Below are 18,950 nucleotides of genomic sequence, written 5' to 3'. Positions count from 1 at the left end.
CCTTACTTAATTTTAGAAGACAACATAAGAAAATCATCTTTGAACAGCATGTCTACATAAGCCCTCACTGGTTGGTTTAATTCTTTATCTGTGTTAAACCATATGCTCAAACATGATGATCATATATAGCTTTACTGAATTTGTAATTGATGGATTAAAAATAAAATATCTTGTATAGTAAAGTTTCAACCAGCTTCTTTCTTGTAAAATGTCTTCCAAATAGTAGGTGGCTTTTGACAAGACATGAGCCCTGAACAACGGCTGGTGCTAACCTTCTTCTTCATGCCCATCTAAAGCACACTACTTTTCATGTCGGGTAATCTGCTCCACACAACATTTATGATGACCCTGGCCACACTGGGGTTGAGGATAGAATACATTGTTTTTTGTGACTGGTGATTTGAAATTCTTCTGCTACCTGGTTATATGATCTGTTCAAATGTTTCCACATCTGGTACCCTTCTGAACATCATGCACAGTGGGCTGTGATCTACTTCAGAACCAAGTTATTTTTTTCTTGATCAGACCAAGAAAAAACGTAGTGTGTTTATTGCCTTTGCACAAAAAAGCGAATAACAGAAGAAGCAATTCCTTAAACCAGATTACTGCTTAGAACAGCTAGAGAAAAATCACATTCTTTGTATTGATGAAGCAAGACATTTGCTGATTAGTGCTGTTTATGCTCTGGTGAGATCCAGATATCCCACAGTCCACTCATGATTATGAGTTTATTTCACAAACACCCAAGGTACAAGACTCTCACAAGTGGTTTTGAGTGAGCTGTGGATAATTTTGAAAACTTCACTGACCCTTGAGAAATATAACAACCTGTATTCAGTCTGATCTCATGGGAATTATATTACAGTGGGAGAATTTGAGTTCTTGACGCAGTTGGGAAACATCGTTTGCTTGCTCTGTAAGTCATTATCAACACTTGGGGAATGCATAGCCATTTGATACCATTTGACATATGATGTAAATATAGAAAAAACACAGTCCCTCCTGTTTAAAACCAGCAGGAAAGCAATTTCCACTGGTTGACTTCCACTAGAGAAAACTAGGAATGGTGTATTTTTACACGATACAAATAATTTACTTACAAAGGCCTCAAAAAGGCATACATGCTCAGGATATCCTGCCTGTTAAGCATGTGTTGACCAAAAACGTGATCATGTTTGATATTTTAATATGTTTTTAAACTTTGGCCGGTTTTGTGAGAAGTATCAATCTGAGCAGTATAAAAGTAAGGTTGTGCTCTATTAATAGCAAGAAGGTAAATGTTTAAAGGCTTTTGTAGATTGATTTATCCTTTGGGTGGCACTGATGCCTCTAGATTCTTTCAAGTTTCTTGCAATACTCAGAGAGTTTCTTGATCTCCTCGTTGAACCAAGGTGTGGACTGTCGTTTTGCTGAGGAAGGAGCTTCTCTTGATTTTATATGTGGGATGCAGTCGGCAGACCGCATAATCCAGCCATTAGCAAATGTGCATGAACATCAATATTCCCACCCATGTGATGAGAATGTTCGCCCACGGCGTGACTGAGCTCTAGGGGGGAGACTGTGAACCAGTTTCAGCGAGACGAAGAGGAACACGTCCTGCATCCTCATAGGCCATGTTGCACCAACCAATTAAAGGGAATGATCAGACCAGACCAAGAGTTTAATGTGTGGCAACAAGATTTGGCAGTTACAGAAGATGGTGTCTTAGATGTTTCCCACTACACGAGTAGGCTGGGTGACAAATTGTGGCAAATCGCAATGAGACATGTTTTTCCAAAAGGAGTTTGCCACGTCTTTCAAAGAGAGCATCCACATGAATACTGGGGTCGCCTAATACCGTGGCATTAGGGTATTTCAACAAGTATTTAGCGAGGAACTCATCTAGAGAGGACATGAAATTACCTACATGGCCTGGAGTGTGATATATGAGCACACCAGCCAAGGTTTTATAGTCAGAGTGTCATGCAGAAACCCTAAGATTCTGCCCCCAAAAACTCCTTCTTGTCAAAAGTGACACAGTTAAAGTTTTGTTTATAAATGATGGCCATACCTCCCCCTTTTTTCCCCACACTATCAAGGTGCAACATGGAGGAGCCAGCCAGAATGGCCAGTGCTACATCAGGTGCAGAACTATCTGACATTCAAGTTTCTGTGAGGAAGAACGTTCTTGTCCTCGCTCAATATGTCATGGATGTGCAGGGTGTTTTTGTGTAGTGAGCGAATTTTACAGTGTAGGGCTCTTGTCTGTAACCCATTGAAGGAGCCCTGGGAGCTTCCCATAGGTGGAGATGGGCCTTAGAGGGCGTGTCTGGTCTTGGAAGAGCGACAGAGCACTGTTTGCATGGAGAGGGTACAGCCTGGCCCGGGGAGGTGAACCTACCTAGGCAATTGGCCTTCCGTCTGAGGGAGAAGAGATCGGAGGAAAAGTTGATGGTACACGCAGCCTGTGAGGTGAAATGAGCAGCATGACTAGCACTGAGCATGGGCCGGGCGCAGGCGGGCTTGCATTAGGAGCACCTTCGGCCCGTTTTATATGAGCTTTACCATTCTTTTCTTATATGTGGCAACTTAGGGCGTCGTATATCAAAGGATTTTTATCCATTCTGCGTCTATGGAGAAATATGTTGATACATCATGGCCTTAATTTCCATTCATCATTTAGGCCCCTTAGCTGCATAGTTGCCAATCATTTTAACCAAACCATTTCCTTAATGATAATTGTCTGCTTATTTTGCCTCCAAATGGCATTATTGTTATTGTGTTTAGTCCCTGAAATCCTAGTTAACTGATGTTCTGATCTTCTCTTTAAAATGTACGCAACTCCTTTTGCAGGTTCTTAAGTTGCATTTGGGCTCAGGCAGTTGTGTTTTTATTTTCTTACAGTTTTCCCAACATACATCTTGACACGGCCATTTAGGTGGTCACACCCAGTAAGTGGAATCTCAGGTGGCATTGGCTTTGAGTTTTACTTTTTTTTTCAATGCTTGTATGATGATCTGCTGGATTGTTAATTATACAATGTCAGGGCCCACAGTTCAAACATTGGTTTGTCCCTCTGATTTTTAATTGTGTTGTCTATATGTTTTTTTATTTAGGGAGTTAATAATGATTGGATGTTAATTCTTCTGATATATTCCAGCGAAGGTTTGTTTGTATATAACTCTTAAATTCATCATCGACTTCCACTTATTTTCCAGTGTGCCATTATGATTATTTTGATTTATGTGTATTGCCATGAGAACTTCCTGACCATGAGTGGTCAGTCCATGTTTTCTTGCACTCGTTCCCTTGGTGGATTTGTTCTGTTTGTTCCTCTTTGGTCACTAGTTCTGGTGCATGCCCTCTCTGGGTCTATTTTTGGCACGATCCAGTTGTGCTTGAAAGAAGGTTGCCTTTTCATTAAAAATGTGTTTCTTGTAAGTAGATCTTGCGGATCTGAGGAGGGCGAGATGGGAGGGAGAGAGGTGTTGTCTCCATGTTCTTTCCGTCAGTCTAAGTGAGCGTCTTTCGTTATTGAGTTCTGAATTAAACCAAGATTTGGATGGAATAATTCTTTGTTTTTTAAGTTTAGGAGGGGCTATTTGGTCTGAGACAGCGTTAACGGTCTTATATGAATGGTCTGTGAGCTCATTGGCATTTTGAGAGAGAGGGGTGTGAAGAAGTTGTGCTTGGAGTTTAGACTCAAGTTCATCAGTGGGGATTAGGTCAAGATTTCTTGTCCATTTCATGGGTTTGTAATGTTTTGTAGGGGGGAGTAGGGCGGTGGGTGCGATCTTAAACAAAATGAGGTGATGGTCAGAACAGTCGATGGAGATGATGTTGGAAAGGGAGGCCAAATCATTGTTGGAAATTATGGTGTCGAGGGTGGCGCCTTTGGTATGGGTTGGATTGTGACATAGTTGATTAAGGTTGTTAATCTCTAGAAGATTAGTGAGATGGGTGACTGTGTGATCCTCAACATTATTCCAGTGGATGTTAAAATCTCCTAAGAAAAGATTTTTTGAGTCGCAAAGTGAGGAATGTGTAAGAAGGTAAGATAATTCCTCGGCGAAGGGAAGAGGATTACCTAGAAGGTGGTAGATGTTATGTAGTCAAATGGACAGGACCCCTGCACATTGAGTTTGGCGCCAAGGTATTCAAAGGTTAAGTGGTCTGTGTTCTTTAAAAGGGTGAATTGGTAGATGGCGGGCGCATCTTAAGCCGGCTCTCGCCCGCCCGTAACGAATATCCGACGAATTATCCTTGCCCCCGGAGCTAAGCGCCCTGCCAGCAGGCAGCGATAGCGGAAGAGCAGCGGCGGCGATCGAGGTGCTCCCGACGGCCTGGGTCATCTGTGAGCCGCGGGGCGGCCGAGTGACGATCGCGGCCTTGAGCAGCGCCGGGCGCCGCGGCCTTGCATGAGAGGGGAGGCCGGGCTGGCCCTACCTGAGAGCGGCTGCAGCGGAGTGGTGCCCCGCAGAGGAGGTGGCCCGTCAGCGATGTTGTGGGGCTGACGGAGGAGCGACAACTTGGCCCTGACCTGGCCCCTGGTGGAGGCAGCCTGGGGCGTCCTGGCCTGGAGGAGCCTGCGAGATAGCCAGGCGCGCAGCGGGCCCCGACCCTGAGGTGAGGTGGCGCCCGGGTCCCCAGTGTGCTGGGGCTGGTCTTCCCTTCCCCCCCCCTGGAGGAGCTAGTAGTCCCTGGGGCTTCGGCGGCCTGTTCGGGTCGCGGGGGGGGGAGTGAGGTGCCTGGTGGGAAGCCGCCAGGCCCGGCTGGAGAGGGGCTGCGACCTGTTGGATCCAGTGGCGACGGGGCACGTTGGACCTGGCCGGCCGGGGTGTAGTGGACGTCGTGCTCGCCCCGAGCCATAGTCGGAAGAGCAGCGCCGGGGGCCCACCCATCCCCATTATCTGGCAGAGACTGAGCCTGGTCCAGCGGGCTGGGTGTCGGAGGACCGGCTGGGCCCCGGCCCCGGGGTTTCCCTGGATGACTGGGGCGGAAGACAGGTGAAAGAGGCACTATCCTGGCAGTAGCCAAGCACGAGGGAGAGAAGATTTACAGTTGGGCCAGGGGGACTTTGCACGGCGGTGGCCTGGGAGCATCAGTCTGCAACGATGACCAGAGACAAATCAGGTGGAGGGGTAGCGAAGCAGGGGCCTATAGATAAATTCACAGGTCCGGGCCTGGCGGGGACGGTGGCCGGGGGCCCCTCGGGGGCAGTGCCGGATAATGCCGCCCTCCTAGCAGCCATAACGCAGTCCCGAGATATGTTGGATGCCAAGATTGGGGCAGTTGGCTCGGACGTAATGCTGCTGCGTCAAGACCTGCGGAACGCAGTGACCCGCATCACAGAGACTGAAACTAGGGTGTCGAGCGTGGAGGATGAGGTTGCGACACTGAGGTAGCGGGTTGCGACCCTAGAATCGACACAGCGGGGCCTGGCAGGCAGGGTCGAGGATGCAGAAGGGCGGGCCCGCAGGAATAACTTACGCTTTGTGGGGTTTCCGGAGGGCTGCGAGGGTAACAACATGGAGCGCTTCCTCTCCCAGTGGCTGGAGGGCTGGCTCCCGGCTGAATCGTTGTCTCACTGCTTCATAGTGGAGCGGGCGCACCGGGCCCTGGTCCAGAGGCCGCCTGTGGGGGCCCGTCCTCGGCCAATCATCGCTAAACTCCTGAACTACCATGATAGGGATGTCATCCTCCGCCAGGCCAGGGAGAGGGAGCCTCTGCAGTACGAAAACTCCCGTATACTTATATTCCCAGACTATACACGTATGGTCCAACAGCAGCGGCAGTCCTTCCTGGCGGCCAAGGCAAGGTTGCGAGAGCTCCATTTATCCTATGCTCTTCTCTATCCAGCGCGCCTGAGGGTCGTGTATGAGTCCCGAACATTGTTCTTCGAATCGCCTGAGGAGCTATTTAAATGGACAGATGAGACAGTAAAATTGCGCCCGCATACACCGCCTGGTAGAGACTCGGACTCTTCCCAAACTGAGGTGGCAGGGACTATCGCTAAGAAGCAGCGGCGCTCCAGATCTCGCCGGTGGCATAAGTCAGGGGGAGCCTGGCGTGGGGCCGGCCCGGAGGCAGGTCATCCGCCGACTGGACACTGAGGGCCCGGAAGTTTCGTGGGGGCGAGTTTTCTTGGTCTCCGCATCATGGACATGCCGCTGGCTGCTTCACTCTCCTGGATGTGGGGGGGCTGCCTTGGTCCGGGGGACAGATGTGGGGGGGACCACCGCTGTAGCCAGTTGCGGGCGGGGTCTTTGGGACTTGGTAGTGAAGGGTACGTTGGGGATCCATTGGTTGAGTACTACTGAGGTTCACAGTTTGGGCCTGGGGAAGTTTCTCACCGCGACAGGTACTTCCATGTTTGTGAGGTATGAGGTGGGGGGAGCGGGGTTGGGGGGATCGTTGGGAAGTTTGGGTTTTAGATTAGGGGTTGACCGCACCGTAGAACAGTACTGGGCGTGTGCGGGGGTGGATGTCGGAATCCCTGAGTGGCCACTATGTGTTGGGTATGATTTCTATGGCGACAGCTTCCACGGGGAATAGTGGGCGATTAGCTTCACTCAAAGTGCTGAGCTGGAATGTTCGGGGTGCCCTCGATAAGATCAAGAGAGGGGCGATCCTGCAGTACGCGAAGAGGGCATCTGCGGATGTGTTACTCCTACAGGAGACACACTTACTAGGAACGAGGGTGCTATGCCTACAACGCTACGGATATACACCGCTGTGTCATGCGGGGTTTGTCCAAGGCTCCAGGGGTGTGGGTATCTTGGTTCACAAACTGGTCTCTTTTGTGCATTCCCAGACATGGACAGACACGTATGAGAGGTATGTCTTTATTTTGGGCCGGATTGGAACGGAGCAGGTGGTGTTTGGTAGTGTGTATGCCCCCCCCCCTTGTCCTGGTCATTTGCGGAGCAGCTCATGGCACGTTGGGCGGACATCCCGGAGGTTCCGGGGATCATAGGAGGGGATTGGAATGACGTGATAGATCTCCATAGGGACCGACTGTCAAGGGGCTGGGAGAGAGGGGGAGAGGGGCAGACGAAACTTCACATGCTGGTGGGTGGTCTGGCGTGGGTGGATGCCTGGAGTCTGTGTCATGGTGCTGCTAGGGCCTACACGTATTTGTCGGCGGTGCACGGTTCCTTCTCCCGACTGGACTATATATTCCTATCGGGAGCTGCGGTGTCTCGGTTGGATGCAGCGGAGATCCTACCGCGTGGGCTCTCAGATCACTCCCTGGTGTCTGCGGCCTTGTGGATGGGGGGGTCGTTTAGCTGGCGACCCTCGGTGTGGCACCTGCAAAAAAATGACTATAGAGTGCACATGACTGTGGCGGTTGATCAGTATCTGTCGCGGAATGTGGGTTCCGTGTCCGGGGCCGACGTGTTGTGGGAGGCGCTGAAGCCGACACTCCGCGGTGCGGATATTTCCTTCTGTGTGGCGGCCCGCCGTGAGCGTCGAGCGGGGCTAGTTCGAGCGGAAGCTAAAGTTCTGAAGCTGGAGCGTAGGGGCCGGGTGGAGGGAGGGGTGGCGCATTGTCGGCAGTTACTTTATGCGCAGCAGACATATGGTTCCCTGCTGCTGGACGAGGCGCGTCAGGTGTGGCTAGCCACTAGGAGTCGAGTGTACCAGTGGGGAGACAAGTCGGGTGCAATGCTGCACAGGTTGTGCCAGGGGAAGTATCATGCTCAGGACCTCCCAGGGATAGTGGATCCTGGGGGGGCGCCCATAGTGGACCCAGGGGCGTTGACGAATAGCTTTGCTACCTACTATGCGGATCTATATAACCCCTGTGAGTGCCTCATGGCGACGGTCGTGGAGCAATTCCTATGCGATCACCCGGTCACGGCGTTATCCGAAACGGCACGGATGGCATTGGAATGCCCGCTAACAGTGGAAGAACTGGGGGAGGCGCTGGGTGGCCTGAACCCGGGCAAGGCTCCGGGCCCGAACGGGTTTCCGAGTGAGTTTTTTAAGAAGTATTTTTTACCGTTGGGCCCACATTACACGGCAGTAGTAGAGGAGGCCAGAGAGTGTGGGATGTTACCCCGGGACTGGAGGCATGCTGAGATTGTAGTGTTCCATAAACCGGGTACGCCTCGTATCGTCCGATCTCCCTCCTCAATGTGGAGGCTAAGATTCTGGCGAAGGCTTTGGACAATCGCCTCCTGCCATATATCGCCTCACTGGTCCATCCGGACCAGGCGGGGTTCATGCCCTCTTGCACCAAGCGACATAACATCCGGCGGGCCCATGTGGCGATCGCTGAAGTGCAGCGGCTGGGGATACCGGCAGCCCTATTGTTGGCGGACATGGAAAGGGCGTTTGATTCCCTTAGTTGGCGTTATCTGTTTCTGATGCTGCAGCGTTTAAACTTCGGGCCACGGTTCCTGTCCTATGTGCGGCTTCTCTATACGGAGATTACGGCCTCGGTCAGGGTGGCGGGGGTGTCCTCGTGGCCGTTCCCCGTACGGCGTAGGACGCACCAGGGGTGCCCCCTGTCCCCGTATCTGTTTGCCCTGGCCATGGAGCCGTTGGCGGTGTGGGTGCGAATGGATGCGCAGATCTCCGGATTTGAATGGGAAACTGGCCTGGCCGATCGGATAGACCTTTAAGCGGATAATGTCCTCTTTTTTTTACGAACCTTGATCGTACGGGGCCCCGGCTACTCCGGATCATGCAGATATTCGGGGAGACGTCGGGTCTTTTTATGAATCCCCGGAAGTCCACGTTATGGGTACTTGGGGGTCGACTCCGGTGCAAGAGTGGGCGTCCTCGGTGCGGATGGCGGAGGGGGGGCTTCAGTATCTGGGGGTATTCTTATCACCTACTCCGGCGCTTTCCTGAGGGCGAAACGTGGTGCCCGTGTGGGAGCAGGTTTGCCGGGACATCAAATTGTGGACTCGCATGCCACTCACTATCTTTGGCCGGTCGGCGATTTTTAAAATGGTGGCTCTCCCCCGCCTTTTGTATCAGCTGCAGAATCACCCCTATATGATCCCGCCGGAATGGTTCCGACGGGTAAACTCGACCCTGGGTCAGTTTTTGTGGGAGGGAGGGGTAGTACGGGTAGCCTTACGGACGTGCTTCCTCTCAACATATACTGGGGGTCTGGCAACGTCAGATCTGCTCTCATATTATCATGCCTCCCACCTGCTGGTGCTGAATGAGTGGTGGTATTGGAGAGGGAGGACCCGGCGTGTGCGGTAGAGCGGCGGCTCATGCCCCCACACACACTTCACACCCTACTTTATTCCGCCGTCCACCGGGCATGGTTGCCGCCGGCAACGCAGGTAGTCTTTCAAATTTGGCGTCAGGCGCTGACGCGCATTGGGTGGTGGGGCATGCTCACGCGGGAGACCCCACTGTGGCACAATGGGCGACTGCCGCAGTTGGCGACCCTGTCAGGGTTTGAGGGGTGGGATCGGATTGGCATCTCCACCATAGGTGATGTGGTGTGTGGGTGTGTTCTGAAGTCCTTCCAGGATCTCCAACAAGAGTTTAGCATGCCGCGGACGCAGTTCTATAGATATCTACAATTTTGTCACGCATTCTCCCCCAGTCTGGTGGGTTTGGACTCCATAGCTGATTTTAGCCCAGTGGAAGCAAAACTTTTTATGGGAGACCTCCAGGACAAGAAAATCTCCAAGATATATCGATCGCTGGTCATCCATAGCGCCCCCTCGCTCCAGCAGCTCAAAGGGAAATGGGAGGATGATGTTGGGCCCCTCGATGAGACGGACTGGACGGATGCACTGGCCTCGCCCCGGGGAGCAGCCATAGCTATGCGACTTCGTCTTATACAATTTAAGTATCTGCATAGGGCTTACTTCACCCGGCGGAGGTTGTGGTGGGCGGACTTGATTGTCTCTCCGGAGTGTCTCCGCTGTAGACGGGAGGAGGGTTCCTTCTTTCACACTGTATGGCTTTGTGGGTCTCTGTCTCGGTTTTGGAGAGGGGTGCTGGCTTGTCTATCCGAGGTGCGGGGTTGGGATCTCCCCGTGGACCCCAAGCTGACACTGCTGCACATTATGGAGGACATTGGTGGCAACATATACAAGCGGCACTTATTGCTGCTGGGTCTCACACTGGCCAAAAGGGATATCGCGCGGGCATGGTAAGCGCCGACTGCCCCCTTGCTGAACGTGTGGAAGAGGGGACTGGACTTTAATATGGGCCTGGAGCTCCCTATTTTTGCAGCTAGAGGGTGCCCCCGTAAACACTACAAGATATGGAAGAGGTGGGCAGACTATAGGGGTCTCCCCCTGGAGCCAGTTCCAGAGGAGCGGGAGGAGGGGCTCATCTAGCTTTCCCCGGAGGGAGGGGTACACGCAGGGACTAGGGATGGATCTGCCTGACTTATGCTCATGCACGCTGTCGTTGGTTGAATTTAGTATTGTGCGGTCGGGGGGAGGGAGTTGGGAGGCTGGGGGCGGGGGGAGAGTTTGGGGGTTGGTTTTCATCTGAAATGCATTCCAAGTATCCTATTATGATAAAACGGTCAATGTCATGATTAGTGTGCTGCTTGGGCCGCTACCTCTGGGCTATAGGGGCCGGCAATATATGTGTTTGTTGACAAATAAAAACAATTTTCAAAAAAAAAAAGGGTGAATTGAAATTAATTTTTATAGATTATAGCTAGTCCGCCCCCTTTTCTGTCGGGTCTGTCTTTCCTAATGATAGAGTAACCGGGGGGAGTGTGGGGGGGGTGAGAAAGTCAAGGATAGCCATAGAGTGGTTATTTAGCCAGGTTTCTGTAAGCAAGGCAATGTCCATAGCTTAGCCGAGGATGGTTTCTGAGATTTCCGTTCCATGTCGTACTGCGGAACGGCAATTTACATGCATCCAGGAGAGGGGTTTAGGGTTGTCTTTAGTGGCAAAGCAAGAGTGGATGGTGGTAAGTTGAGCTGGGGGTCTAGGGGAGATGGGTGGGTAGGGGATTCTACTAGTTCCCAAAATCACTGGGATGTTTGAGTAAGGGGGTATGATCAGTGTTTAAAGGTTTAGGTAGGTAGGAGTTGCATGGGTCAATAAGGTCAGAAGTGGAGAGGTCATTCATAGCGCAGAGAGGTCTATATGTTCAGCAGCATAGGGGTGTAGTTCTCCATCGGTTGTGTTGGGAGATGTTTTGGAAGCAAGAACAGAAGGAATCAGTGAGATTGTGGAAGGTCCTGGAGAACAGGGCGTTGTAGTCCTCTCTAAGTCCTGTAAGTTCCATCGCCAAGGTTGAGAGATTACATTCTATGTTAGATAATGTCTGAGCTATGAGATATGGGGGGAACTCAGTTGAAAAGGGGAGGGGGATAGAGTGGGTTCAGTATTAACCAGGGAAGGAAGTCTGGTGTGCGGAGGGGGAGAGAGGATGGGAGGGGGAGTTGGAGGATTGTTCAGGCTGTTGGACGTGGAGAAGGACCGATTATTTGTAGAATCAGGTCTAGAGGTAGGAGGAGATGATAAGAGGGAGTGAGGGAAGTATGTATAAGCCTGATCGGGCTGAGGTGGGAGAATGCAGTTCAGTGATGGAGAGATTGGCGAAGGGGGGGACAGTAGGAGAGAAGTTAGGGGTAGTGAGAGGGGTTAGAGGGGATCAGTCGTTAGAGAGAGTGCGAGATTGGATTACGGCGTGTGCAGTTGAGGTGTCATGGGGAGGGGGGTTCCAAGTCGGGGGGTGGGAGACAACATAAGTGCAATGTGGAGTATATTGCCACAGCCTTAAAGATAGCCCCCCCTGCTTGAATAGCCACCACACCGTTGCAGAGTCCCTACCTCATTTAGTGCTTCCGGGGCCCTTCCCCCTTCATATTGTGCCTTTATACTTGTAGTCACCTTCATTGATCGCTTGACCACTACCCCTCTTTACTCCGTACTGATGCTCAAACTGATCTCTCCCTTACTGTTTAAGGTGCGCCTTTGATGCTCACACTGGCATTTCTACCCGTTTACCTTAATCCATCTGGTGCGTGCAGTTTTTTTTACCTTTTTATTTTACTGATCCCTGCAGTTCCCTCAATTCTCTTAAAGGCGACTGCAGTGACTTACTCTGCATTGGTCCCTTATTGACATCTGCTGCGCCAATCCTTAACAGCGTCAGGGTGTCCTGCTTACTTCACCCAAAGTGCTGCATAAGACGTCTTACTAGGACCCGAATTAACCAGCTGTGCTGCTTACTGGCACTCAAAGGATTCCGCCGCACTTAATTAATTGAAACTAGAAATGCCATTTGCAGGGAAGTGAGTCACTGCTACTGGATATCATGTATTCACTGCATCGGTAACTGCCCACTGAACTCCACAAATTACATAGACATGGGATGTTCATAGTGCACTTGTAAGTCTGAAATTTGGTTTGCAGTGTCACTGGCTTCTTTTAATCTTTAAAGGTATATACAGACCGAGAACCATATTTTTTGGTTCATTTGTATTTATTTTTAAATTTGGATTAAGAAACGTATATATGAAGTTTTTGAGTGTTTCTAAAGGCAGTAAGTCATGACTGCTAAGCTAAAGGCTGTGCAGATTGGCTGCTAAGGGAGTTAAGAGAATGTTTCCTAGTGAGGCTTAAGCAGCTGTAGATGTGCACCAGGTTGATACTAAAGTGTGCATGTTTTCATTTGTGCATTGATTTATCATCCATGGGTATTCATATACTTGCAAGCGGTCAGACATTCAAGCTGCTACATAAGAACCTGAAACAAATGCATGCATGCAAATACTAATGAGGCTCCATTGCCAACCTTTAGAAGACTAGTATCACCACCACTCCTTTCCTTGCATGCTCCCTAAGTTTGTCTCTTGCGCACTTGTTTCACTCATTTCCTGTTTCTCTTTTCTAAGGTATGTGAAGACCAGAAATGTGAAGAAGTCTTTCCCTTGGCCATGAAATATGTAGACCGCTACCTGTCCACCAGGAAGTGTCACCTGCAGCTGCTTGGGGCTGTCTGTTTGCTGTTGACCTCCAAGATGAGGGAGACCACACCAGTTGCAGTGGAGAAACTTTGCATCTACACAGACAACTCGGTGAGCCCCCAGGACCTGCTGGTAGAACACTGCTCACTACTGCCAGTCATCTGGAAGGGGGGTGTTGTAGCTGTGAATACGCATTTATTCATTAGAACAAAAAACAATCTATCCGAAGTTGTTTAGCTGTAGTTAGAGCACCTTACATTTGTTAAAAAAATAAAATAACCTGAGACATTCAGTTAAAGTACAGTTAGTACATTTATGGTGTGGTTACAGATTAAAATTGAAAAATCACTTATTCGCATATTATGCTTAGTGGACTTGGCCATTCTTGCAGGGTTATCCCCAAACTTTTTGCTCCTATTTTTTTTCCCGACTGGTTGTTGTTGGTTTTAGGATTCTGGGCACTTTACCACTGCCATTCCGTGCTAAAGTGCATATGCTCTCTGTGTAAATTGTGAACCTGATTGGTTATCCGTTATTGGCATATTTGATTTACTAGTCAGTCCCTAGTAAAGTGCACTGAGTGTGCTAGGGCTGGCAAATGCAAATGCTACTAGTGGGCCTGCAGCACTGATTGTGCCACCCACACAAGTAGTTCTGAAATGGTAACTCAGACCTGCCACCGCAGTGTCTTTGCGCAGTTGTTAACTGCCATGTTGACTTGGCAAGTGCACCCACTTGCCACGCCTTAATCTTCCTTTTTCTTACATGTCAGTCACCCCTAATGTAGGCCCAAGGTACCCCTGTGGGCAGGGTGCAGTGCATGTGAAAGGTAGGACATGCCCTGATGTGTGTGGCATGTCCTGATAGTGAATTACTGCTAATTTTGTTTTTAGGTCGAGCATTCGAGACCTCTTGTATATACTTTAGTATATACAAGAGGTCTCCTTTATTTAACTGTAACTGTCTTGCTAGAAAACGATCACTAGAGGTCAGTTATATTCCAGAATTGCTTTCTGCTTAGGGACTTTCTGTTTTTTTAATTTTTCTGGCAACTGCCTCTATTTAACTTTTTTTATAGAAAACGACCAGCAGAGGTCAATAAAATACCAGAATTACTTGAACATTCCCTAAATTACAGTCCATAGAAATTATATTTCAGTGATATGACCACCGAAGGCCCTGATTTTATATTAAAAACAGAGCTTTGGACTATACCATTTCCAGCTGAAAGGCAATATTTCCCTCCATGTGTTCCCATACCTGGCATGTCACGCAGTTTGGTGCTTACTTTCCCTCCATGTTAAAGAACAGTAGATGTTTCAGCACCCATCCCCTTCGCAGAAATGTTTGACAGCTCTTATAAATGCTAAGCTACAATTCATTGAGAAATCTACAGATAATGCCTCTCTTTACTTATTAAAATCTAGTGCAAAATTCTATGGTGGCAAAAATAAAGCTGGGAAAATATTGGCTAATTATTTAAAAATTCTGAACAACAAATCTAATATTCAATCTATTTATGATATGTGTTTTGTTTTGAAATTTAAAGATGCTGAGATATTGAATGAATTTTCTACCTTTTATAAATCACTGTATACATCCAAAACGCAACCCTCAGATCAAGAATTGTCACAGTTTATTTCTAATGTTCAAAAATCCCAACGTATTCCTTCTGATCTATATTCCTGAGACTTAGACCCATTACAGGAAGAATTACTTAAAGCTCTCCAATGTCTCAAAAAAGATAAAGCGCCAGGCCCAAATGTTTTTACTCTTGAATTTTATATTCATTTTTCTACACTTCTATTACCCAAGCTGCATTCCCTGATAAAATCTTTCTGCTCCATCAATAGCTCCTCAGGCTCTTTCTCAGAAGCCCACATCTGTCTCATCCCAAAAGAAGGAAAAGATACTAAACATTGTAAAAATTATAGGCCTATTTCCCTAGTTAACATTGATTACAAAAAAATCTCTAAAGCATTGGCTATACGCTTTGATTATATTTACCAGAATTGCTGGGCAAGTAGCAATCTGGATTTGTTAAAGGACGTCTAATTACAGATAATACAAGTCTTCTTTTTAACATTTTATCTAAGACATCCCATCTAAAACAGCCCCTTGCAGCTATAGCATTAGACGCAGAAAAAGTGTTCGATAGAGTTGAGTGGTTATATCTGTTTTAAACTCTTAAGTGGTTTGGGTTTGGCCCTAAGTTTATATCTTTAATATCGCTCCTCTATTCTAATCCTCGTGCTGCAGTCTGTGTTAATGGCATGATTTCCCCATTTTTTGATTTGGGGAGAGGAGTATGCCAGGGTTGCCCTCTTTCTCCCTTTCTTTTTAATCTAGCATTGGAGCCATTCCTATCTAAATTACGTCAAAATCCAAACTTGCATGACTTCCAAACGTTAAACTCTCAGATTAAACTTGCAGTTTATGCTGATGATATTTTACTTTTTATGTCCAGACGAGAAGAATCAATCCCAGCATTTTTAGATGAAGTAAATTCATACTCTATTATTTCTGGATATAAACTAAAAACCAACAAATGTGAGATTCTTCCTTTAACCAAATATACTTTTAAAACAGACTTTACTGCTTCTGATTTTACATGGAGTCCTAAACATATTAAATATTTAGGTTTGCACTTCACTTCCTCAGTCTCAGATACAGTAACATTATGTATGAATAAATGTATACAAAGGATATCAGAATTAACTACTAAATGGCATCCCCTGTATTTATCATGTTGGGGACGCTTGGACACTATAAAGATGATACTTTCACCCATAGTATTATATACGATTTCTAATATTCCAGTACCTATTTCTGCAAAATTATTTAACAAAGTTAATTCCATCCTTTCCTCCTTCCTGTGGAATAATAAGAAATCCCGAATGTCTTTATTGAAATTAACCTGACCTAAATTGGAGGGCGGAGTCAACTTTCCAGATTTCTCGGCATATCAAAAAGCCTTCCTACTACGTCAAGCCTCCTTTAGGTTGTCAGACTCCACGGAGGATTGTCCACTTTGGACCTCACTTGAAAGTTCATTTTTAAACTCCTTTTCCTTCCGTGAGTACCTCTCCTTCTCACGCAAACCTCAATCTTTGTCCACTCCCATAATTAAACTTACCTCCAAACTCCTTGAGCCAACCCCTCCCTCACCTCCTAACACTCTAGACTCTTTTCTTAATTCACCAATCTGGCATAACAAGAATCTTCTTATCCGAAATAAACCTTTCTATTGGAAAACTTGGAGACAAAGAGGGCTAATTTGGATTAATCGATAATTCACAGGATCAAATCTTCTACGCTTTTCCTCGCTCAGCGAACTATTTAATTTACCTGCTTCATTTTATCATAAATATATCTCCCTCAAGAAAGCTGTGATGGATACGTACCTCCAGTTAACTAATGCACCTGATACTTCAAATACTCCAAACTCCACCTCGAGACTTCTCACTCTGTTACACACCAGGCCCAAAGCTTCCACTATCTATAATTATTTACAAAACTCTATCACTGATAGGCAGAAATCTAAAACAGAACAGCTATGGGAGTGTGACTTTATGACGTCCTGGCCGCTGTCCCTTTGGACAAATATTTGGAACAAGATCCGTAGGTCTTCTAGAGCAGCTAATACAATGCAAACTCTGTTTTTTGTGTATAATAGACTCCTACTAACCCCGCTTACTTTGAGTAACTTTGAGTAAAAGTTTCTCAGTGGTGTCTGATACTTGCTGGACATGTTCAACCACGAATGCTGATTTATTTCATATGCTATTTTATTGTCCATGTGTATATGCATATGCATTTTGGAAACAAGTATGGTCCCAAATCAATTCAATATTCGGTACTAACTTCCCTTTCTCCTTCACTTACATTTTTCTAGGAAGCCTTTCTCCTGTTTGGGAAAATGTTACGTTAAATTTCGAATAAAGCGTGGTGGTATGCTGTTTGGCATAGACTGGACACTTCTTTTGTTTACCCTTTTCATATGGCTACAAAATGTTTGAATGTGGGGTCACCTGTCACATCATACCTTGACGCAAGTGCTCAAAAATGCTCTTTGCCACAACCATCTCAGCAAGAAGTCCTTAAACCACCTTAACTTTTCTAATGATTCTTGGAACTTATTTGATTTTAGGTTATATATAATTCACTTATATTGGTTTAGTTTCTCTACTTTTATATAGAGGTTCGATTCATGTTTGTTTTATTGTAACAAATATCTATTGTATGCAGTGATTCCAATATTTTGTAATATATGTGGACACCTCTATTCTTTTCAATAAAATTATTTCTGAACAAAACAAAAAAAGATTCTTTAGCTGACATTGCCATGTGGGTGGGGAGGCAGGTAGATATGGATTTGCTTCTATCCTTTTCCATGTGAATAAGTTCCACTCTGTATGTGAGGTTATCAGTGTTATCAGTCTTAGTTGTGATAAAACCTAGAATAGATGAGCCATTGGTAAATTCTTTTAGAGTAATTTCCACTGTACACTAGACTTATGGAATGAGGTCTAGATGAAGCCAGCAGTAGCTTGCATGGTCTTGTGGGTAAGAACCCTTTTTTGTGAGGAATGAGAGTATGTTTTGGTCACTCAGGGGAGAAAGGATTACCTAGGGCTATTTGGTCTTTAGGATACTTTAGCTAATATTGCCATGTGGGTGGGGAGGCAGGTAGATATGGATTTGCTTCTATACTTTTCCATGTGAATAAGTTCCACTCTGTATGTGAGGTTATCAGTGTTAGTTGTGATAAAACCTAGAGTAGATGAGCCACTGGTTAAAAAAATAGATTAATTTCCACTATACACTAGACTTATCAGTTCTTTCCTGATGTGTGGTGACAAGGCCACAGGTGGCTTTAAAAGCTAGAAGGAAATTACTAAGAAGGCTAGGAAAGTGTAAAATGAAGATTACATTTAGCTATTTTCTAAAGTGAAAGGTTTGAAGGTGGCTAGCTCTATAAGTGTTTAAGAGAAGTGGAAAAAGACATATGGCATGACATTTTCCTAAGAGATTTTATCATCATGGATTGATAAAAACCTTTGTAATCAGTACATTGTCACTATGTGTGTTCTGAAATGAAGTCCTAGATGAAGCCAGCATAGCTTGCATGGCCTTGTGGGTAAGAACCCTTTCTGTGAGGAATGAGAGTATGTTTGGAGTGTACATTGAGATCTTGTGCATGGTTTGTTTGCAGTGGAATGGAATGCAACTGCAGGCACTTTCCAGGCCTGCCACAGTATAGTGTGTTATCTGGAGGAGAGAAGGCGGCCACTGATTACGACTGGCCTGAGTCTGTAGATGTGATTATGCCAGTATGGGTAAGTCAAAGTCTGGAGAGGAAGCGCTTGGGATGTGCTCTGTGAGTATGGTCACACATGCCCCTGGCATGGGTTAGGGTAAGACTGGAAAGGTTTTCTATGGGGGGGCCCCAACATGTAGGGTTGTCTCCATTGCCTAGCATAATGCTAGTGTTGAACCACCAGTGGGCAAATTGCAAAGGGTCATTCTAGTCCTCTGACAATCTTCAAGGCGTATACTGGTGAAGAGGAGTTTGAGTTGTGAGATTTTATTTGTGTTGTGTATAATGTTGCTAGGAGTCGTTCATAGTTATCTGTGAATGCATATTTCCATCTACATTACAGACCATGCTGTCAGAGCCCATAGTGACATGCTGCTTTGAGAGGTGGGTGCATGTCCTAAAACTGGAGCCTTCTCATTGAGGCATTCATCGGCTTAAGGCCAACATAGTACTTTCCACTCTTAGTTGGTTCTGTACATTTGTGTTCAGATAATTAAATTCAAGTAGATTTTGGCCACTGCCCTCCTCTGCAAAGGTCTCTCCACTGCTTACTATTAGTTTTCATCCAGCCATTAAGCTTGTCAAATCCTTCAATTTCCCCTATTGTTCACCCACCGATGTTTAGAGCCCATAGCTGCCTCTGAACTCAAGTAAAACCTGTGACTACTTCATATCGCTGACCCTGTGGTAAATAAAATAAATATTACCGGACTGAATTTCATGCGGAATCT

Source organism: Triturus cristatus, chromosome 1_1 (genome assembly GCF_964204655.1).
Source record: "Triturus cristatus chromosome 1_1, aTriCri1.1, whole genome shotgun sequence".
NCBI classification, from domain to species: domain Eukaryota; kingdom Metazoa; phylum Chordata; class Amphibia; order Caudata; family Salamandridae; genus Triturus; species Triturus cristatus.
Note: the sequence above shows the minus strand (reverse complement) of the source record.